The sequence below is a fragment of the Macaca fascicularis genome, chromosome 2 (genome assembly GCF_037993035.2).
Source record: "Macaca fascicularis isolate 582-1 chromosome 2, T2T-MFA8v1.1".
Classification (NCBI taxonomy): domain Eukaryota; kingdom Metazoa; phylum Chordata; class Mammalia; order Primates; family Cercopithecidae; genus Macaca; species Macaca fascicularis.
This window is the reverse complement of record NC_088376.1, coordinates 179,483,073-179,506,769: the sequence shown is the minus strand read 5'-3', so window position 1 is coordinate 179,506,769 and position 23,697 is coordinate 179,483,073. Positions and strand designations below refer to the sequence as shown.

Genomic DNA, 23,697 nt, shown 5'->3' with positions numbered 1-23,697 from the left:
GGATTTTAGCATTTACTGTGGGTAAAATGAACAGCCATTGCAAGCATTTTCTTTAAAAAGAGTGACCTGGTGTGATTTTCATTTTAGAAGATTTACTCTGGTTACTGTGTTAAGAATATACCCATGAGAACCAATGGTAAAAGCTGTGAGATCAATAAGGGCGAAAGATGATAGCACATCGACCAGATGGTAAAAGCAGCAATGGTAAGAAGTACTTTGATTGTGTATATAGTTTGAAATTAGATCACATAGGATTTCTTGATGGATTGGTCATGGAGTATAAGACAAATAGTGGGGCAAAATTTGAAGCTCCTATTAAACAAGATTGGGAAGATTTTAGGTGAAGAGGATTTGCAAGGGAGTGAAATAATTTCAGTTTCAGTCACATAGAGTTTGAGATGTGTATTAGATACTCAAGTGAGATATTAGGTAGAGATATGAATATGTTAATCTGGAATTTGGAAAAGAGATCTAGGTTGGACACACACACACTCTCACACACACACTCACACACACAGGCTATTCTGCTTATCTACTTCCAGTCTGTTCTTCGGCTCTTATTTTGTTGCTTGACAATCAGTTCTCATGGCTCTTAATCTACCACTTCGCTTGTTCTTTGTGCTTCCTCCTACAGTAGGCTCTCTTCAGATGATTACCTTTACATCTAAAGGACAATTATTTATTTTTCTCATTGATCCTCACAAGTTTGAGCTCTCTCAAGTACAATTCATATTAATCAAGCTCATCTGCTTCATTCCAGACTGGGCCGGTCGAAAGCTAGAAAATAGATCACTTTCTCAGGCCCAGATTTTAGATAACGGGATATAATTATCTTAAATTCAACATGTTGGCATTTAGCTTAATTTCCCTCCTGTTGCTTCTCTGTTTCTGGGATTTTTGGTTGGTATAAGTGAATTCAATTCCTCTGGGATTTTTGGTTGGTATAAGTGAATTCAGTTCCTCTGGGATTTTTGATTAGTATAAGTGTACCTCTGTTTAAGTTCCTAGTAGCCATCTTGAACTCCTATTTTATAACCAACTTCTTCATGTCTTTTCCTCTTTTTACCTTAGCTTCTGATTTTTTTGTTAGTTTCCTCAGGAGCTACATTCTGATGCTGAACCTGAGCCCAGTTGATGGGGCAATGCTATCTATTTAAAAATTTCATCATTGTTTATCCTACCTAAAATGTTTTCAATTATTATTTAATATAAATGTATGCAAACTACTCATGTCTCAGTTACCAACATATTTTGCTATTGCAATTCAAGTATTTAGATTTCCTGTTGACTTTTAGTACTAATTGTTTTCCAGCACTATTGTCTGTCTACTTGTCTAAACTGCCTTACAAAACTTTGAGGTAAACCTGCATCTCTAGTACCATCCATCCCTCTAGTGGAGAATAAAAAGGAAATTGAAATTTACATTCTTCTCTTCTCTAATAGTTGTTTGGAGATAAAATGATAAAGAAGATATGTATTAGTTTTATCATCCCAGGGCTTAATTTTCTTTTACAACAATGCAACTAGACAAATAAATCAATATGTTTATTAAATATAATTGTTATCAATACTAAGAATTAGATTGAGACTGTGATGAAAGCTTATGACAGAGATTTCTTACTTAGGGATACTGAGGCTGAGATGAGTGAGGGATGGCTTCTAGCAACTGTCAATATAACTTGAAACAAGCAGAATCAGAAGGTGGCAAAATAAAAAGAAGGGGAATGATTCCGGGTTTCCAAGTAGAGTGAGTAACTTTATGAACACTATACAATATGAATGATTAAGACAAATGGAACTAGTCAATTATAGTGGAACAGATAAAAATCATAAAGAGTGCTGGAGAAAGTTGTACGAGATAAGCTAAATCTAAGTGGTAAGTAGGGGACCCAAATATACAGGGCTTTGGTGGCCAGGATAAAGATTTTGAACATTATTGGGAAGTCATAAATAATTTTAAGCATATCATAATCAGGATTGCATCTGTAAAACTAATCTGGTTATATCAATAGAGATTAGATCAGGATTTTTAAAAATCCCCTCAAAAAATAGTGGGTTTTGCAGAAAATCAAAAGAGAAAATGTGAGTTGCACTTCTATTACAGTACTGGCTTTTGAGAGAAATGCATGGCTTCAAGATGCACTCAGTAATTAAAATAAATAGTATATGGCCACGCATGGTGGCTCACACCTATAATCCCAGCACTTCTGGAGGCCGACACGGGTGGATGGCTTGAGCCCAGGAGTTCCAGACCAGCCTGGGCAACATGCGGGGAAACCCAGTCTCCACAAAAATTGCAAAATTAGTCAGGCGTGGTGGTGTGCACTCCAGCTTGGGAGACAGAATGAGACTTTGCTGCAAAAGAAAAAAAAAAAAGAAGAAGAAGAACAAGAAGAAAAGGAAGAAGAAGGAGAAAAAGGAGTACCAGGAATAGCATAACTGATTGATGGGATATATGAGGTGAGGAAAAGCTAAATGTCAGATTTCTTCTTTGAGGTAACTTCTAAAAAGTTGTCGCTGACATTTACTAAGACAGGAAACAGTAGAGGAGGATAAGATTAGAATAAGAAAGATAATTTACTCATGGATGTATTGAAGTTCATGTGAATGTCTCAACTTGAAATTCACTTCTGAGATTCTCTAATATCCAGATATAAATGAAGATTAAACAAAAATGGCTATACACTTTTTTTTTAGGAGAAAAACATATGTTTACTGCTAGACTTAGCAATCACATTGCCATCATTTATTTTGAAACACTCATCAATCTCCCTTTCTTTTATTCTAAAACAGTTATTATTAATAACCTATTCATTTACTCTAAGGCACTTATCAATTTAGCTATCATGTTTAATTAATAACAATATACTAAGTTATAAGACATTTTACTAAAATATTAGACTACTTACCTGCCCAATTTTTAGTAAACTTTATATTTTGAAATAAGTTGATATTTTGCAAAGATAGTTGCAAAAGGTAGTACAGAGTTCTGTTATACTATTTTTTTTTTTTTTTTTTTTTTTTTTTTTTGAGACGGAGTCTCGCTCTGTCGCCCAGGCTGGAGTGCAGTGGCGCGATCTCGGCTCACTGCAAGCTCCGCCTCCCGGGTTCACGCCATTCTCCTGCCTCAGCCTCCCGAGTAGCTGGGACTACAGGCGCCCACAACCGCGCCCGGCTAATTTTTTGTATTTTTAGTAGAGACGGGGTTTCACCGTGGTCTCGATCTCCTGACCTTGTGATCCGCCCGCCTCGGCCTCCCAAAGTGCTGGGATTACAGGCGTGAGCCACCGCGCCCGGCCCTGTTATACTATTTTATTATATAATTTCTATTCATAAACCTTATCATTATTATAGGCATATTTTTATTTGCACAGTTCTATTGATTCAATGTGTTTTTTCCATTAAAGTATGAAGGCAACAGTCATACTGTCTTGCCCACCACTTTATAACTAAAAAATAGCAGGTAGTCAATAAATATGTATTGAATTAACAAAAAGCTAAAAATATAAAGTCGTAAGCCATTTGCTTATAGATAACATTTGAGACCGTGGCATATCTGAGACAGGTGTCAGTTAATTTAGAAAGTTGATTTTGCCGAGGTTCAGGATGTACCCGTGACACAGTCTCGGGGATCAGGACGACATGTGCCGAAGGTGGTCAGGGCATAGCTTGGTTTTATACATTTTAGGAAGACATGAAACATCAATCAATATATATATAAGATGTCCATTGATCATGTCCAGAAAGGCAGGGCAACTCAAGCGGGGGAGGGCTTCCAGTTCATAGGTAGACGAGAAAAAAAAAGTTGCATTCTTTTGAGTTTCCGATTAGCGTTTTCAAAGGAGGCAATCAGATATGCATTTATCTCAGTGAGCACAGGGATGACTTTGAATAGAATGGGAGGCAGGTTTGCATTAAGCAGTTTCCAGCTTGGCTTTTCCCTTCAGCTTAGTGATTTGAGGGGTCCCAAGACTTAGTTTCCTCTCACATGACTTAGCAAGGATGTTAACAATGCAAGCATGAGTAAAAGAATATAAGCCACAGATAAAAATAAAAAATACAGAAGGATCTGCCAGAGTAGGAAGGAAATAAGAAACCTCTGTATCCTAAAAATAGTGTTTTAAGAGGTAAATATTTGTGCCGAGCAATGCAGATACTTAAAAGTCATGGAGGAATTTCTATATTCCTAAGAGATGTAATGATGTGAAAGTCACTGTTTGTTTGTTTGTTTGTTTTGTGAGACCTGATTCAGCAAAGTGATGGAGACAGAAGGTTAATTGTAGTGGGTTCAGAGTTGAGTAGGAGGTGAGGAAATGGTTGCAAGAGTGATTATGCTTTACAATATGTGGTTATAAAGGAGAGGAGAGAGGTAAGGAAGCTACTCAAGGGGATGACTGATTAAGACCTTCTTCTAAAGTTTGCCTGTATCTATTAAGATGACTTTTTACCTATTAAAATACATTTTATTTCACACCCTCCAGCTAGTGCATTTGAACAAGTTTGTAGTTTCTGATCTTCAGTGAACAGAACCTTGATTATGACTCACAGGGCCACCTATCAACCCTTAAGAACTTAATGGTTATATTGTGTAGAATTTCCCATAAAAATATGTTATCCTTCAACATTTTCCTAGAAAGCACAAATAATTAAATAAATAAAAACACTTCACTTTGTTACTAGCTATGAGGCAGGAGAAGAGGGTCTGGAGAAAGGGAACATAAGGCTTACTCATGCTGACTTTCTAGTACTAAATCAAATGGAAACACTTCAGCTACGACAGAAAATATCCTCTCCAGTTATGGAGGGCTCACACCGAGTAAGTCACTTTGCAACTTTACTTCATCCTCTTCATTTACATAGGATGTAGACCAAATAAACAATGGAAATCTCTAGAGGGTATTTAAACCCCAGAAAATTCTGTACCGGACTCTTGACCCCCTTTGCTCAGACCTGCTCCCACCCCGTGGAGTGTACCTTCATTTTCAATAAATCTCTGCTTTTGTTGCTTCCTTCTTTCCTTGCTTTGTTTCTGCATTCTGTCCAATTCTTTGGCCAAGGTTCCAAGAACCCGGACACCTTCAACAAGTAATAGATACGAATTTAAACTTGCCTTGAGAATGTTCTTTCTGTAATGCTAACATATATAGGGTATTTTAGAGCAAGGCAACATTCCAAAACATTGTTTCCTATGCTCTGAGAAGGTGTAGAATTATCTAACTTTTTGTTTCAACTAAAGACACCTAAAATATCTGAAATCAAGTTGTCATTTATCAAGGAAATTATGTTACCTTGCAATGGTGTCTTTTTAAAAGAGAAGGCAAAAATAATCTAATATTTTCCATTAATGAAATGGAGAAGTTTCAGATTAGCCTTTGAAGAAGACTGTTATGTGAACAGCAACACACACACACATACACACACAATCTCATCAGGAATTTCAGCAGTAAAAATCACTTCTAAATCAGATTAACCCCAAGTTAGAGGGTCCCATGTTTTTCCAGTATAGACCTAGAGTGAACATTTTGTTTTTGACAGAACACAGTTAGCATGCTCTCTGATATACTAGAGGATTAGAAAGAAATCTCTTGAAAACCGTATTCACTCGTTGTAATATGCAATGATCCTCACCTTATACTCTACTGAGTAACAGCTTAGTTGTTGACGTATAGCTGACTACATGCATTATTGTCTAAATTGGGCACACTGACAATCCAAAGGAATTACATTAACTATTATGGCAAGAAGACAGGGGTAAACTGGGATTTTTCCAGGCAACCATTTTAAGTATAGTCACATAAATTATTTATGTATCCCTATTTTCTCTCCTAATGAGTGAACAATAGCAAGCTAAGATAACATCCCTCAGCCTTGGTTTTACAGTTTGTAATATATGCACACTTCCTATAGTAGTCATGATGATAAAACCTGAAATTTATTAAATAACTTTGAGAATACTAAAAACTCTGTATTTGGATTTATATTTGTATATATGCATTTGTATCTAAACTGCATTTGTTATTATTTTTATTATTTAAGTTGTAAATACTAAGATGGCAGTAATTTATCTTACTCAGCACTGATACTCTGTAATATTTAGTCATTCATTTTTAGATGAATGGCAATTTTCTATCACTTTTCTTCTAAATTCTTCACTGTGATCAGGCATAACTTTATCGTTGAAAACTAGTTGAATTTTTTATGACTTGCAGTGTCTGAAAACTGGCAGTCTTTTTTTTTTGGAAAAAACATAGAATTGAAAATATCAGGAAGAAAGAAAAAAGAAGGAATGTGAATTAGAACAAAAAGAGAATATTGAATTAGAACAGTAAGAGAATATTGATCTATTGCTTACTATACCATTTACTAATTTTTGATAAGATATTTGATAAATATGTTTATTCATTGTTACATGTTCAATACCACAAATGTAAACAATGTTAGATATTTTAAAATGAAAAAGACACAATTTTGTCCCCAGATAATGATCCAGGGTACAATTTTTCCACAAGTTTCTTGAAGAGGGCAATATGTTTCATGACGAAAGGGTTCCATTGTCAAGTAAATCTGAAAAACCTTAATTAAGCAAATGTAAACAGGTTAAAATTTATTTTTTATTGACTTTCTTCTATATGATTTCTCAAAAAGTTTAATGTGTAATGTATGTTGTTAATCTCCAGAGGAAAATGAAGTACGATCATTTTTCAAACTGAGTTAACTACAGAACACACTTTAAAGAATTCTCATTTAATGACTAGCAGTGCCCGTAGGAGTTCTCACTGTAGGCATACAAATCATTCGCCCAGACTTTGAAACTATGGCTGGGTGGAGGAAACCTGGATCATTTACATTCTGTTTTCTCGATATATAGAAAGTTTAACTCCCTCCATTTCTTATTCTAAGTTATGAAAATATTCAGTTTTATTACTCCTTACCTTTAAATTTGACTAAAAATATCCAATTACAATCTATAAAAACATGCAATCACTACCTATGTTTATTTCCATGACATCCACATATTAGTTGAATAGTACTCAATATATTGGCTATATGTGTCAGCTTCTAAATAAAGCAGGAATATATATTTTCTTTTGCAAAGCTTGCAAGTCATCATAGGTCTAAATCTCAGAATATGAAATGCCCAAATAAAGACACTTTTCAGAGGGATTATTTATTTATGTCTTAGATTTTTATTGCTTGGCATTTTTCCTATTTTCTTATGCTCTCTCTTATCCTGTAAGAAAGCAAAAGCATGACTGGTGAGATTGTGTTAGCACTCTACAAAATATCTGGCCTTCCTTTGCAAAATGTCTTCAGTATCGAAAAAGGAAAGACACATTTTTCGCTGATAATTACGTAGTAAATAAAGTATTCTCTCTCTGGTATAGACTCTATTGATGCTAAAATTGCTCTTTTTGGACAATGAATCAGAATATACAGGGGTGCTAAAGTATTAATATTTTGGCTATTCCGAGATTATTTTCTTCACGAAGGAATATAGCGTTCCACAGAGAGTTCTACTTCTTGGGCCACAAGACTGTCCCTTGGTCCTCAAACCCACAGTACCATGGGCTGCAAGAATGGATCAAGTTCTGCTGTGGTCAAGTGTTTTGCAAACATGGCTTTTCACAAGAAATTTAAATTGTTAGTTACTATGTAGACATATTAAAATCTTCTCTGCTGCCACCTTGGTGTAACTGGTCTTCCTGCCTCTGAATGTCCTCCCCTGAAAGCCAATATACTGCTAAGTTATAAGCAAATACCTGACCATGTAACCCTCCCCTTTAGCTGTGGTGCCTTCTCATTATCTACAGAGCAATTATATATCAAGGCTCGGCTTATATTCAAAACTTTACTCAGTTTTTATATTTCTTTTTCTTTTTCTATTAGTAGATATAATTGACTTCAACTTAGAAGTGAAATGTGGTGAATAGGTTAATGAAAAAAAATTTCAGTACCCATGTCTAAGGTGAGTCATCTTTTTCTCCATGAGAAATTGTGTAGGTCGGGGAGCATGTAATATGGTCATCTTCCTATGATGCAGGTCCTGATGTCATGCTTCATTTCTGGTTTGTAGATTCTCTTTCAACATGATTTGGTTCAGTTTATTCAGGAGTTATATTCAGTATATTCATGGAAATATGTTCAGATACACAGGAATGCATCTGAAAAGAAATCTTCAGTAGAAGGTGAAGCAAGAAGAGATTCAGTAAGTTTAGATATGCAAACTGGAGACCATTTCGCACACTCTGAGGTTTCCTTTCCATTGCCTGGAGTGCGCTATAAGATTGTGCTGATCAGAACTTCCTCAGAAGACACTGAAAACTTTAAGATTTTTTGAGTTCTGGTAGTCATTGGTAATCATATCTAAAAGCTGTTGCTTTAACCAACTGGCTCTTTTTTTTTTTTTTTCAAGCACCTTTCTCTCGAAACCTAGGTGAATAGCGGCTTCTGCAAAATTTCATCTTTCTCTCTGAAAATTATTTTTTTGCTCTTTAAAAAGGGGCCCTTTTTTTGTGGCATTCCTTTTCTTCCAAATAACAGTCTCATAGTAGTGAAGTGGTGTCACCATCACAAGCAGCAGTGAGGTGTTGCTGTAAAAGTTGCTGCTGAGTTTTAAGCATTTCTTTACATTTCTGAATTTCTAATTTGAGTTTTTCAGCTTCCTGTTCATGGTCTTGTTTTGAGATTAAATCTTCATCATTAAATTTTCTAAATGTACCTTTGAAATGTGGCTACCAAGTTTTTCTCCGTAACTTTTCAAAATTCCCCATTGTTTTCTGATGCTCTTTGTAGGCTGTTCTCTCAGTTTCACAGGAAAGGTCCCAGATACTGTCTCTGCTCATTTCCCCAGCATCTCCTTCAGGATCTGAGATGACATTTCCTGTATTACCATCTTCTCTTTCTCTAGCTTTCTTTTGAGGAGAAAGATGAAAAACCATTTCCTTTTCCATTTGCTAAAGAAACTTCTTTATCAGCATTTTCCATTAGAAATCTTTTGTGACAATATTCATAATGAGTCAACATAATTTTATACATTTCGTCTAATTCCTGACTTCTGTCTTACCAGTTTTCCAGAGGCCTCTTTTTCCGTCAGCTCTCCCCACATTATTTAAAATGTCTAAAGCTATTTTTAATTATTTTTTGTTCATAAAAAGTTGATGTAGACTTTCCCTCAGTTTGTCGTACTCATTTCTCTTTATATCATTATAATACTGAATAGCTCAATTTGCAATAGTATTTTGTAATTTCTGTACCTTATCTTTCTCATTTTTCAATAGTTGATACAAATTCCTGTTCTTGCACTGTAACTGTCTCTTTCCTGAAGCTCAATCATTTCCCTCTGGGAGGTTTCCAGTTCCATAAGTCTCATGTAGCAGTTCTGTAGGTGGTTCATGTCACCTCCCAGTTTCAGGTTCTGTGTCTCCTGAGCTACAGGGTTCTTCTACTGAAGTAGTATTGGTTCATTCATATAATTTAAAAGAGCTGCCATATTTAATTCTCTCTATCTCTTTACCTTTGGATCCTTCACATAACTGAGGAAAGCCAAAAGTAGTCAATTCTTGATCAAGATAGAAATAATCTGTAACATATTATCTTTTATGCAGAAGGCACCAACAAAAAATGTGCACATTTTTAAACAAAGTTATTGAGGAACATGGCACTTCCTTGAAGTATAAATCTGATGGTGATTCTTTGCTTCTGAGCTATACTTATACATAGTTTTGCTTTGTGAAGACAGACCTGGCTTTGTAACAGCCATTTGTAACTAACTGTAGAGATTGCCAGTCTCTCATGGCAATCTCTATAGCCAGGATTCCTGAGGAATTAGTTCAGCAGTGAAACATGTAGTACAGCTGTTGTCATTCTTTTATGCGGCATCTCTTCTTACGTTTCCCCCAAGGATTAAGTGAGATAATACATAAAATATTTAGCATACTGCTTGGTTTATGGAACACAAATAATTAATATTAACTATCATCATCATCATCAGGTAGACACAGATCAGCTAGACACAGGGCTGTTTAGTATAAATGACAGGATATTAAAACCTCCACAGCCATCAGAAGTGGCAGTGAGTTGCTGCTGGGTGTCCTAGCTCACCTCCCACAACATTGAAGAGTCAGGAAAAGTGCAATGGGATGCAGGACCTTGCGCTGGCTGCCCCTCCTTCCAAGCTTTTATTTATTTTAGAAAACAATTACTCCTAACCCAGCTCAGAGGTTTTTTATTTATTTTTTTATTTTTATTTTTTATTTTTACTTTTTAGACAGTAGCCCAAGGCTGGAGCGCAGAGGCGCGATCTTGGCTCACTGCAACCTCCGCCTCTCAGGTTCAAGCAATTCTCCTGCCTCAGCCTCCCAAGTAGCTGGGATTACAGGCATTTGCCACCACAGCCAGCTAATTTTTGTATTTTTAGTAGAGATGGGATTTCACCACGTTGGCCAGGCTGGTCTCGAACTCCTGACGTCAGATGATCCGCCTGCCTTGGACTCCTAAAGTGCTAGGATTACAGGCATGAGCCACCGCGCCCGGCTGCTCTGAGGTTTTTATGTTCTTTCTTTTATCATTCATGCAATCAAAACTTTTCAGTTCATATTATTGATATTTACATTTTTATTCAATGCATGCTCATTGAACATCTCTTTTGTGCCTGGCACTTTTCAAGACACTGAGGATATATTGAGGAAAAAGGAGACAAAAAGGAAGATAAAATCCTCTGGCTTCATAGACTTTAGCTTGTATTGGCATAGAAAAAAAGTAAAACAGATAAGCGAAATACATAATGTGTTAGAAAGTAAATACTGCAGATGAAATGTGAGGAATAAGACTGGAGTGCACAAAGAAGTGTTTAAAGGTTGGTTTAAATTTATACTGGGTGGATTAGGATAAGTCTCCTGAGATGGTAGCATTTCAGCAAAGCTTGTGGGACAGGTGGAGGTGGGACACATGGGGAAAGTTACATGGCTTTTTAGAGGAAAGGCCAGTGCAAAGGACTTGGGGTGGGAAAAAGGCCTCATATATTTGGGTAACAGCTAGAAAATTAATGTTGCTACAGAAGGATGAACAAGGAGAGTGCTAAGAAAAAAAAAAATAAGACTCAAGAAGTGAAGAGGAGGACCCAGATGACATAGTGCCCTCTAGGTGGTTAAAGCACTACGGGCTTTTATTCTAAATGAGACAGTAAGATACACCCAATGAGATGACAAAACCATAGTGTATTTGAGCAGCAGTGAGGACTGTTTTTCTCCATGTATTTATTTTTCCTGCTATGTTTCTCAAGATTAGGTTCCTTGAAGAGGAGATTCATTTCTTGACACATAGTAGGGATTCCATAAAGCATTTACTATATGACTATCAGTCAACACATTTTTATTAAGGGCAATTTCACATATTTAAATATTCAATCACCAAAAATCATGCAATAACATTCTAATTAGTTGCCTAAAAATCAATTGAATGAGAACAAATTGTTTGAAGCATTCTATTTAATGCCTTTTATCTGCAGCATTTTTTCCCCAGATATCATACTCTGTTAGGAATAATCATACAACAATCCCAAAGCAGTTTGCACTATATGAAGTACTTTTAAAACAGTTTGTTGTAAAAATTACAGTTTTTTCTGTTATAAATTATTCTAACATCACAAATATGCCCCAAACACATTATCTAATATTTTCACCTATAAACATAAAATTGCCATTTTAGAAACATTTGGAGGAGTGTTTACAGTTAGACTAATTTATTTTTTCACATACCATATTATTTATTTATTTATTTGTTGGTTTGTTTATTTATTTTAAGTTCCAGAATACATGTGCAGAATGTGCAGGTTTGTTGCATAGGTATACATGTGTCATGGTGTTTTGCTGCACCTATCAACTTGTCATCTAGATTTTAAGCTCCACACCCTGTAGGTATTTGTCCCAATGTTCTCCCATCCCTTAACCCCCACCCCTACGTTTTTCCCCTCCCTGTGTTCATGTAATTCTCCTTGTTCAACTCCCACTTATCAGTGAGAACATGTGGTGTTTGGTTTTCTGTTCCTGTGTTAGTTTGCTGAGAATGATGGCTTCCAGCTGCATCCATGTCTCTACAAAGGGCATGATCTCCTTCTTTTATTTGGCTGCATAGTATTCCACGGTGTATATGTGCCATATATTCTTTATCCAGTCAATCATTGATAGCCGTTTGGGTTGGTTCCAAGTCTTTGCTATTGTGACTAGTGTGGCAATAAACAGACATGTGCATATGTCTTTGTAGCAGAATGACTTACAATCCTTTGGGTATATATCTCGTAAGGGGATTGCTGGGTCAAACGTTATTTCTGGTCCTAGATCATTGAGGAATCGCCACACTGCCTTCCACAATGGTTGAACTACTTTACACTCCCACCAACAGTGTAAAAGTGTTCCTATTTCTCTACAGCCCTGCTAGCATCTGTTGTTTCCTGAATTTTTAATAATTGCCATTCTGACTGGCATGAGATGGTATCTCATTGTGGTTTTGATTTGCATTTCTCTAATGATCAGTGATATTGAGCTTCTTTTTCATATGTTTGTTGGCCACATAAATGTCTTCTATTGAGAAGTGTCTGTTCATATCCTTTGCCCACTTTTTGATGGGGATGTTTGTTTTTTTCCGCTAAATTTGTTTAAGTTCCTTGTAGATTCTGGATATTAGACCTTTGTCAGATGGGTAGATTGCAAACATGTTCTCCCATTATGAATGTTGCCTGTTCACTGTGATGCTAGTTTCTTTTGCTGTGCAGAAGAGTTTAATTAGATCCCATTTGTTGATTTTGGCTTTTGTTGCAATTGCTTTTGGTGTGTTAATCATGAAGTCTTTGCCCATGCCTATGTCCTGACCTGAATGGTATTGCCTAGGTTTTCTTCTATGGTTTTTATGGTTCGGGGTTTTACATTTACGTATTTAATCCATCTTGAGTTAATTGTTGTATAAGGTGTAAGGAAGGGGTCCAGTTTCTGTTACCCGCATATGGCCAGCCAGTTTTCCCTGCATCATTTATTAAATAAGGAATCCTCTCCCCATTGCTTCTTTTTGTCAGGATTGTCGAAGATCAGATTGTTGTAGATGTGTGGTGGTGTTTCTGTCTCTGTTCTGTTCCATTGGACTATGTATCTGTTTTGGTACCAGTACATGCTGTTTTGGTTACTGTAGCGTTGCAGTACATTTCGAAATCAGGTAGCGTGATGCCTCCAGCTTTGTTCTTTTTGCTTGGGATTGTCTTGGCTATATAGGCTCTTTTTAAGTTCCATAGGAAATTTAAAGTAGTTCTATCTAATTCTGTGAAGAAAATCAATGGTAGCTTGATGGGAATAGTATTGAATTTATACATTACTTTTGGCAGTATGGTCATTTTCATGATATTGACTCTTCCTATCCATGAGCAAAAAATGTTTTTCCGTTTGTTTGTGTCTTATCTTATTTCCTTGAGCAGTAGTTTGTAGTTCTCCTTGAAGACATACTTCACATCCCTTGTAAGCTGTATTCCTAGGTATTTTGTTGTCTTTGTAGCAGTTGTGAATGGGAGTTCATTCATGATTTGGTTCTCTGTCTGTTATTGGTGTATAGGAATGCTTGTGGTTTTTGCACACTGATTTTGTATCCTGAGGCTTTCCTGAAGTTGCTTATCAGTTTAAGTAGTTTTGGGGCTGAGATGATGGGGTTTTCTAAATATACAACCATGTCATCTGCAAACAGACACAATTTGACTTCCTCTCATCTTATTCGAATACCCTTCATTTCTTTCTCTTGCCTGATTATCCTGGCCAGAACTTCCAATACTATGTTGAAGAGGAGTGGTGAGAGAGGGCATCCTTATCTTGTGCTGGTTTTCAAAGGGAATGCTTCCAGCTTTTGCCCATTCAGTATGATATGGCAATGGGTTTGACATAAATAGCTCTTATGATTTTGAGGTATGTTCCATCAATATCTAGTTTACTGAGAGTTTCTAACATGAACACATGTCCTAGTATTACTAATAGCATATGAGTCTGTAGTTTTAGAGAACAAAATAAACTATTTGTAAGTTTGAACATTTTTCATTTTTATGTTTTAATTGAAAACATTAAAAGAAAAAGGAAGCATTTCTCCCTTGGGATTGAAAATAATTAAGAGTTTAAAGTAACATTTAGTAATTAGCTTGGGGGTGACCAGTTCTGAAGACATGTTTTAGTCATTTTTAACTCTCTGACATAGGTCTCTGTGATACCTAATATTTGTGCTTGTGTTTCTCTCACAATTAAATCATACATTTAGTCACAGAGTGTATAGCAAGAGAATATCTGTTATGCCCTCATTCACCCTGTCAACTTCACATTCAGCACATGAAAATGAGAATGGTTGATGTCATTGAAAGTCCAGCAGTGAACACAACAAAAACAATGTTTTCATAGAATTTATGTTCTAGTGTAGGGAGAAATAAAATATATAACTAAATTACATAGTACCTTATTTTGGTAGTATGTTGTTAATTATGGAATGTTAGTACAGGTTGGTCCAGGAATTGTTTGCTCCTATAGGGGTTACTAAAGAGTTATAACTTGGACTTGTAAAATGGCCCAGGGTCTTTTCTTAGGCTGGGATTCCCTGAAAATAGAGTCTGAAGCAAAGGCTCATGTGTACTAACCTACCGGGGAGTGTGATCCCTAGGAGCAGGAGTGGGCAAATACCAGAATAAGTTAGAGAAGGTGAGGGAAACCTAATGTGGGGGTATATTGCTTAACTGGATATTGCTTGATATCAAGAACAACTGATTTCTCCTTTAGTGAAATCATCTTTGGAGAGGCTGTTTAAATGACTGCTCTGCGGACAGTTCCTCCAAAAAAAGAAAGAGAGAAGAATTTATCCAGTGGTTTCTGTATCCAACAGACCAACATTTTCTTGTCATGGTTACTCATGACTTGGTGTAAACAGGGAAACCCAGAGCTTGAGGCCAGTGACTTACAGAGTGAGCGGAGTGTAGGCATTATCAGGTAGGTCTGCATCATGATAATGAGAACTCATGTAAAGCTACTCATCAGGACAACTGAAAAGAGACAGGTGAGTCAAAAAATGTCTGAGTTGGTGCTTAAGAGGCGTCTGAGATAGCCTTCAACCCTACTTTATCCAGACCCACAGAAGGCTTTATTGGTTTTACATTGATGCGTTTCCTATACATTTTGCCAAAAACAGGTAAAAGTTAAAACGACTGATCTGTCTCAAGCCTCAATTATTTTAAAATGAAGAAACTGAGAACTAGAAGAGTAAATTGACTTACTTTCAGCTAAATCAATGAACTGTCAGTATTGAGTTCTCCTCAGCAATATACAATTTGGAGTTTACCGAGAATGTGTTCTTCATGAAGTCTTTGTTGTTTGAATGGTTTGTGTATTTCCTATAATATCCATAGATTGTAGGTAAAAAAGGAATCTTCACATTTATTTGTTGCTTCAAGGGCCCGAAGTCTAACACCTCTTTAGTTTATATGATTCACATAAATTCACTAGGCAAATTCACATGTTAATGTTAATTGTAATTAAGATTTCCAGACTGAAAGTTTGTATTAATCGCACAGAAAGAACAACATTGATTGTTTCAATCAAAATGAAATATTTCCTGCTATCTCCAACTGGACATGAGTTATCTTTATTTCATGTGATTTGAGGGCCAATTGTGGCATTTAGCTACTTACTTATTAAGAAAAAATTAGAGATCTTGGAGTTGTCTTATTCTTTCTATAAACTTGTGAGCATCTGTATGCTTCAACGGAAGAACAGTGCCTAGTTTGGCCATATACAACACAAGCTTATGTCTCTACACACCTATTCATACTGCAAATTAAATTAGATTGTTTCCCCTGAATTTTTTTTTGAGACGGAGTCTCGCTCTGTCCCCCAGGCTGGAGTGCAGTGGTGCGCTCTCGGCTCACTGCAAGCTCCGCCTCCCGGGTTCCTGCCATTCTCCGGCCTCAGCCTCCGAGTAGCTGGGACTACAGGCGTCCATCACTGCGCCCGGCTAATTTTTTGTATTTTTTTTTTTTTTTTATAGTAGAGGAGGTGTTTCACTGTGTTAGTCAGGATGGTCTTGATTTCCTGACTTCTTGATCTGCCCGCCTTGGCCTCCCAAAGTGTTGGGATTACAGGCGTGAGCCACCATGCCCGGCTGCTAACTCTTCTTATTTGTAAAATTGTATAATACACTCAGCACAGGATTCATAAGCAGATCTCATGTATTAAACTGTGGAAAGCCGTTTAATACAAACTTTGGAAAGCATTTGTAATGTGCTATTTGAATATTAAGTTTCAAAGATAACAGCCTAAATAATATTCCATATAAAATAGATATTTTTGTTTGATAAATTGAGCCAAAGTAATTTAAACAAAAAAAAAAAAAAAAAAAAAAAAAAAAAAAAAAAAAACAGTGAGATTAGACCTTGGGCTCTGGTAGTTACTGATTTTTTTATTTGGCCAAAATGGAATAAAATTTAAACTTAAAGTTTCAGAAGTATCTTCAAATATCCTCTATGATTCTGACTGTAAAGCCCCAATTATAATTCAGTTATAAAGCCTTTATGTTTTGGTAATCCTTCCGGAACTCTTAGGCAGAATTAAGTATTTTAAGTAAATATGTAGTGTTTTGTGTATAATTTTAAAAATAGTGCAACAATTATCAGCTAAAAAATACAAGTAAGCCATTTTCCAGTTTAAACTAAATATTTAATCACTTTTATATTTAGACCATTTCTGGTGGATTTTGAAAGTTATCTATATATTCTTTTATTAAAAATAACGATAACTCTAATTTTTATATCTGCCAATTATTCCACATGAATGTAAATATTATACTGACAATCTTAAAATAGATCAATTTTTGCTGAATAAATTTCATCTCTTTTCCTAAATTTAGCAGATCTTATTCTTATGCAAAATAATGCTCTGCACATATCTATTCCTTCATTTCTTAATTCAATATCAGAGAAATGGTATTTTGGTGATTTAAAAAGTTGTATGTTTTTAAAGAGTATATTCTAATATACTAAGTCAATGGTTTTTTGCTAACAGGTTTCTTGCTAATGTTTTTTTAATCTGTACTTAAGAGCAAACAATAAATTAATCAGATTAAACTCTCTCTCTGCCTTTTGGTAAGTTGTGTCGTTTGGAAGGATGTAGATTGCAATCGTCATCCATCAACGAACTACACATACCAGAATAGAACAATGGTCTCAAACCTAAACTCTCTACAGATAGATCAGACACAAAAATTTCCCTTCTGGTGGTACGGCATACATGTGTTTTAAAATCTAATATATCTTTGAAATATTGTCATTTATTTGCCTGCTTGTTATTAATTAAATAACCAACATTTATTGCATATCTACTTCCTGACAAATATTGTGTTAGATACTGTGAATAAAGGTAAATGTGACCAGGGCCTCTGCGTCATGGAATTTCTACTCTATACCAGGGACAGAAAAACAGACAAATGACTGCAATATTGGGTGATAAGTATCATAAAATATTTATCATAAAGATTCACTTGATGAGTAAAATTCATTTGTTTACAAACATTATAAAACAAGATCTTTATAAGTAATCTTAAATGTATATTTTTTGCTTAAAGCTTTCATAAGGGATGTGTGTGTCTGTGTCTGTGTGCATGCAAGTAGGTTTTCTACCTAGCATGTAAGAATTATTTTCCTGCCTCTAAATGCATACACTTATCTTTGCCCACTCTGTTTTTATTCTTCCTATTTTGAGTGACAAAGGATTCTGTCTATTCTTATCACTCTACTTATGTTTTGCAACTACCCTGTCTTATTTTCTTGCAAGACTCACTCTTTTGTTATCTTCTCTATCTCTTAAATGAAATGTCCACAAACAATTTTTTTTTTTTTTTTTTTTTTTTTTTTGTAAAAGGCCAGATAGTACTTTCCTGTAAAAGGCCAGTATTTTAGGCTTTATGAGTCATGGAACCTCTTTTGCAACCCACTCAACTCTTCCAATGTGGTATGGAAGCAGCCATAGGCCATATGTAGATGAATTAGTTTAGTTGAGTTCCAATAAAACTTTATTTATAAAAACAAATAGTAGCCTGGATTTGTCCCATGAGTTGTAGTTTGCTGAGCCTTACTTTAAAGAATAAACTCCTCTGTCTGTTGGGTTACTTTTAACTTTAATAAAATGTATTCTAATATCAACTATCAAAAAAGGAAAGTTTACAAAAAGTTGCCCATGTAACATTAGTTCAATATTTTAAAACTGTAATCAAGCTTAAAAAAATAAAACCTGTCACATATATAACTTTCCTCCAATATTGACAAATATAGCTTCATAAACACCATGTAGGCCAAATTTGAATTTGGGGCTTTTTTGGAGTTCCCCATCAGAAATGATGGCAGAGAGATCAAATGCCATTCCTATTCTCTTTCATTTGTTACTCCCTTCCTTTCCATCTGAAGGACATAAGTTCTCACCTCCTCAGGACTAGAAGGGTTTGATTTGCTTTTAGGAAGATGAACTTGGAGATTAATTTCCTTCAAGTTCTGGACCAAGCCTGAGACCACGTGGTCAGACAAATCTAGGTTCCAAGGTACCAGCACATGTTTAAGAAAGGGCAGTGCAGTGCTTGGGCGGGCACATTCTCTTGGCTACATGGTTTCCTTACTCTTTAGGGAAAGGTGAGGCTAGAGAAGGGCCAGAGTTGGGCCGGCTAAAGTGCAGGGTCCAGGGCAAGAACCCCTTTTATTGGGGTCTAGATGCACTGAGTCCAGGAGAACACCTATGTCTTCACTAAGGAAATGAGGTCGTATTTTTTGGCTTTTGTTTTAGGTTGAATTGTGCCTCCTCCATGCCTCCAAATTCCTAAGTTGAAATATTAATCCCTAGTACTCTAGAATGTGACCTTATTTGGAAATAGGGTGATTGCAGATGTAATTATTTAAGACGAGGTCACACTGGAGTAGGATGGGTCGCTAATCCAATATAACAGATATTCTTATAAAAAGGGAAAATTTGGGCACGGATATACATACAGTGAAAATGCCATGTAAAGATGAAGGCAGGGTTTGAGGTGTTGTTTTAAGTAAGTCAAGGAATGCAAAATTCCATCCTGAAACAAACAGAAGCTAGGCTAGTGGCATGGAATAGACTCACACAGTCCTCAGAAAGAGCTAACCCTTCTGGCACCTTGATCATGGACTTTAAGACCCCAGAATTGTGAGACAAATTTCTGTTGTGTAAGCCACCCAGTGCGTTGCACTTTGTCATGGTGACTCTAGTAAACTAATATATTTCCTTAAAGAGCTTTTCTTGACAAGTGCTTCTAAATAGTCACCTTTCATTTAGTTTTAGTCATTGTACTCTTATTTGTTACTCTTGGGAATAGCAAAAATTGTAATATTTTATATATTCATTTGTTAATGTATGTCTCTCTCACTGTATAGCATTTCTACATTGTAGCTGCACCTGGGCAGGATCAATGTTTGATCACTACAGCCTTAACAGCACATAGCAAAATGATGAGCATTAGACAGAATACATGCAACAAACATTCTGTGAATAAATAAAAGAATGAAAAAGACAAAGGAAGGAAGAAAAGAAGAAGAGAAAGAAGAAAATGAAAAAAAAAGACCCACACATTTAAGAATATTATATGACTTCAACTCATTTATGTAGAACCATCCATTGTTCCTCAACATTTAATATTAATGAATCATCCTATAATTCTGAAAGCAAGGGAAAGAGCCAAGGGTGTTAAAACTTTATTAAGTGGAGAACTGACTAAACAACTATCTCAGATTCCTAGATGTAGTTGGATTAAAGGATTCGTCAAGTGATCAATTTGAGCTTAAATAAGTTTACATTAGCCAAACTGCCAAAATCTTATATAATTTTAAATTATGTAACATTACCTATGTCATCCAAGCTACACTCACACACTTACTAACTCATTCATTTTTCCTTCATTCATTTGAGAAATATTTTTAAGTTCTTAAATACTTTCAGATATGGAATAGATGAGTGGAAAAATAAAACAAAGGTCCTTGGAATTTATATTTGATATAGGTTAGGGAAAAAAATTATACATAAATAAGTTATATAATAATTTCAGAGGTGATTATTCCTATATAAAATGGAAAAAAGTAGGGCAGGATAAAGAGTCAAGGTAGTGTGGTTTGTGGCAAAATTTTGAATGTGGTAGTCAGCAGAATAGTCCTTTTAAGGAGTTGATAATCAAAGATCTGAAGGAGGTGACACAGTTACCAATTTTTCTGAAGGAAAGATAAGACAATCAAAGTGAAAACCCCAAGGTGTAAATACGCAGGCATGCAACAACAACAACAACAACAACAACAACGAAACAGTAGGGAGGGCAGTAGGGTTGAATGGAAAGAAGGAGCAGGAGATCACTGAGGTGTGTTCAGAGAGGTAATATGCTGTGTGGAAAGAAGGCTGATCATGTAGACTCTCACAGCTCTTCAAGAATCTACACTTGGCAATATAAAAATAAAATTCATCAGAACATATTTTTGTTTGAGGGACTTTAATAGTAATTTAATCTCTCTCTGTTTTTTTTTTGTTTTGTTTTTGTTTGTTTGTTTTTACCTTCGTAAAGAAAATGGAGTCAGAGATGTTAAGATGAATGCTAAAAGTCACATGGCCTTGACCGGGTGCAATGGCTCACGCCTGTAATCCCAGCACTTTGGGAGGACGAGGTAGGTGGATCACCTGACGCCGGGAGTTCAAGACCAGCCTGACCAACATGGAGAAACCCTGTCTCTACTAAAAAATACAAAATTAGCCAGGCGTGGTGGTACATGCCTGTAATCCAAGCTACTAGGAAGGCCGAGGCAGGAGAATCGCTTGAACGCAGAAGGTGGAGGTTGTTGTGAGCCAAGATCATGCCATTGCTCTCCAGCCTGGGCAACAAGAGCGAAACTCCATCTCAAAAAAAAAAAAAAAAAAAAAAAAAAAAAAAGATAAAAAGTCACATGGCTAATTTGACCAGGCACTGGAAGCTGTCCCAAATATTGTCAGTATTGGTGCTTCTAGTGCAGTGGTTGCCAAAATACAATGTGATTAGAATCACCTATAGGGCTTGTTAAGACACAGAATGTTCAGCTCCATGCTCAGCATTTCTGGTTCATTAAGTCTTGAATCGGATCCTGAGAAGTTGCATTTCAAACAAGTTTCCAAGTTGTGCTCATAATGATAGTTTGGGAGACACACGTTGACAACCACTCTCTAGAATAAATTATAAATTGACTTGATTTCAATAAATTAACATTCTATGTCAGCAACAGAACAGGAATTACATGTTTTGATTTCATACAAAATTGTAGTCATTTAAATAAATTGCAATGTCATGGAAGTGAAAAAATCTTCCTTGTGTGTCATGTGCTAATCTATCTTCCTTCCAGGTCTGGTATTCTAGAACTTGCACCATCTGTTTCTTTTCCACCTATCTGACCTCTTTACGAACTTCCATTGTCCTAATGACCAATTTCCAGCTTCCTTCCAGAATTTCATTTTTTAATCAGACTGATATATCCCAGAATTGATGACAGAATGAAAAAGAATATATGATATACGAGTTACATGGTATTGAGCCCCAATTAATTCATTGTCCCCAAAGTAAATCAATATACTTTTTTTCAATTTTATAATTTTAAATTCTCTTGGAAAGGCATTAGCATGAGAACATCTATATTTTTTGTCTACAGCAGAGTACATAACACAACCTTTCCTCAAAATTGGAGAATATCCAGCCTTGCATAGATTTTTATATCATTATATAAAGATATAGGAGCCAAACATCAATAAACAACATTTAAAAAAAAAAAAAAAAAAAAAAAACAGTCTTGAGAATTATACCAGTGTCGTCAAGATAGAAAGCAATTTCAAACCAATCTGGGAAAATTGTTTTCCAGACTCTTAAGCAGTTTCAAATTTTCTTGGCCAGACGCTTTAGAGGATTCTTCTGACATTCTTCTACACTAAAATCTAGAAAGTCAGAGGAATAAAATAATCTGCGTAAATTAAATACAGACACTATTTATCTAATGGATGTACAATAAATTATCAGGTCTTTTTATTTATACTTCCTAACCATTTTTAGGATTCTTCTCTTCCTAAATATCCTTGATTCCCTTATCTTTTTCTTGGATATTTGTAATAGCTTCCTTCTTCAAAACAAATTATTCTGCCAATTTGAACTACTTCTTTATTCTTGAATACACCATACACTGTTTAATGCTTCAGACTCTTGGTACAGTTGTTTAGAGCACCCTTCTTCTGTCTTCATGGAAAATCATAATTCATCCCTCAGTTAATGTTGGTATAGGCTGGAATACTGGTATATGCCACATGTGCCATATTCTATTTATCAAACCTAGTCCCAAGGTCAACTATGACTTCAGGACGTTAGAAAACTAGATCTCAAAACTCTGAATATAACGAGTATTGCAAAGGGTGTGTATGCTGGAATGGGATGGATTTTTAGCCTTTAAACAATCTACTGCTATCTTGGTCTGTTTTGTGCTACTACAACAGAATATCTGAGACTGGGTAATTTATAAACTGTAGAAGTTTATTTGGTTCACAGTTCTAGAGGCTGGGAAGTTCAAGATCAAGGGGTTACATCTGGTGAGAGCCTTCTTGCTGCATCATCCCAGGGTAAAAGGCTGAAGGGAAAGAAAACATGTACAAGAGAAAGAGGAAAAGAGGCCAAAGATATCCTCTCATGAGGAATCCACTCCCACAATAACTAACCCACCCTGACAGTAATAGCATGAATCTATTGATGAAGGCAGAGACCTCATGACTGAGTCACCACTTAGAGATCCCACCTCTCAAAACTGCTGCATTGGGGATGAAGAGTTCAATACATGAACTTTGCGGATGAGGGGAGGTGGTCACTTTCAAAACATAGCAATCACATTCTGTCCTTTTGGTACAAAGGATTCGCATTTACTCCACAGGTAATATTTGCTAAACCTTTCCCAGAACACCACCTAATATCATTCTAATTACAGCATTAGGCTCAATATTCACAGTCTCATAATCTCCATCATATCCAAGTATGGATGGGATTTGTATGTGTGTGTGGCTTTTCTGTTTCTAAAATCTGTGAACTCAAAAAGGGCATACCTTTAAATATTTCTGAGTTCGTAATAAATTGACTTGCAGCCAAGTTGTTAAGTGCTCTTTACCCTAAATTCAATTCTCACTTTGAAAATCTTTCTGAAATACATATATATATATATATATATATTGCAAGTCTTGCCTTAAAAAATAATTCTTACAATGAAAAGTATAAGGATGAGATATGTTTTTATTTTCAAGGAGCCTTCTATATTTCTGCTGAAGTCTACTTTCAAACTGAATAGGACCTTCTTCAGTTTAGCTCTGATTTCCTGTTCTTATCAGGCAAAATGTAATTCAATGAATAGAAGGGAAAGGATTCTTCAACACTCTTCTTGAACATCTTTTTTAGCCATAGCCACAGGATATATTTTCTGTCTTCCAATTTACTACATTCAAGTGCTGAAATCTTTTCCACCACTGTATAATACAGATCTTTCTTTTCCTAACCTTCAAATGAAGTTTGCTCACTGTTCTTCCTGATTACCCACCTCCCAGTTTTTCTTTCTTTCTTTTTCATTTATTACCAGTTTTTTTTGTTTTACCAATATCC

The 23,697-nt window shown here is 35.8% G+C and overlaps 1 pseudogene; it reads right to left on the bottom strand.

Moving 5' to 3' along the window:
- Window positions 1–8,305: 8,305 nt before the first annotated feature.
- LOC102119322 (afadin- and alpha-actinin-binding protein pseudogene) lies at window positions 8,306–19,268 on the bottom strand (annotated as a pseudogene).
- Between the last annotated feature and the right edge of the window lie 4,429 nt (window positions 19,269–23,697).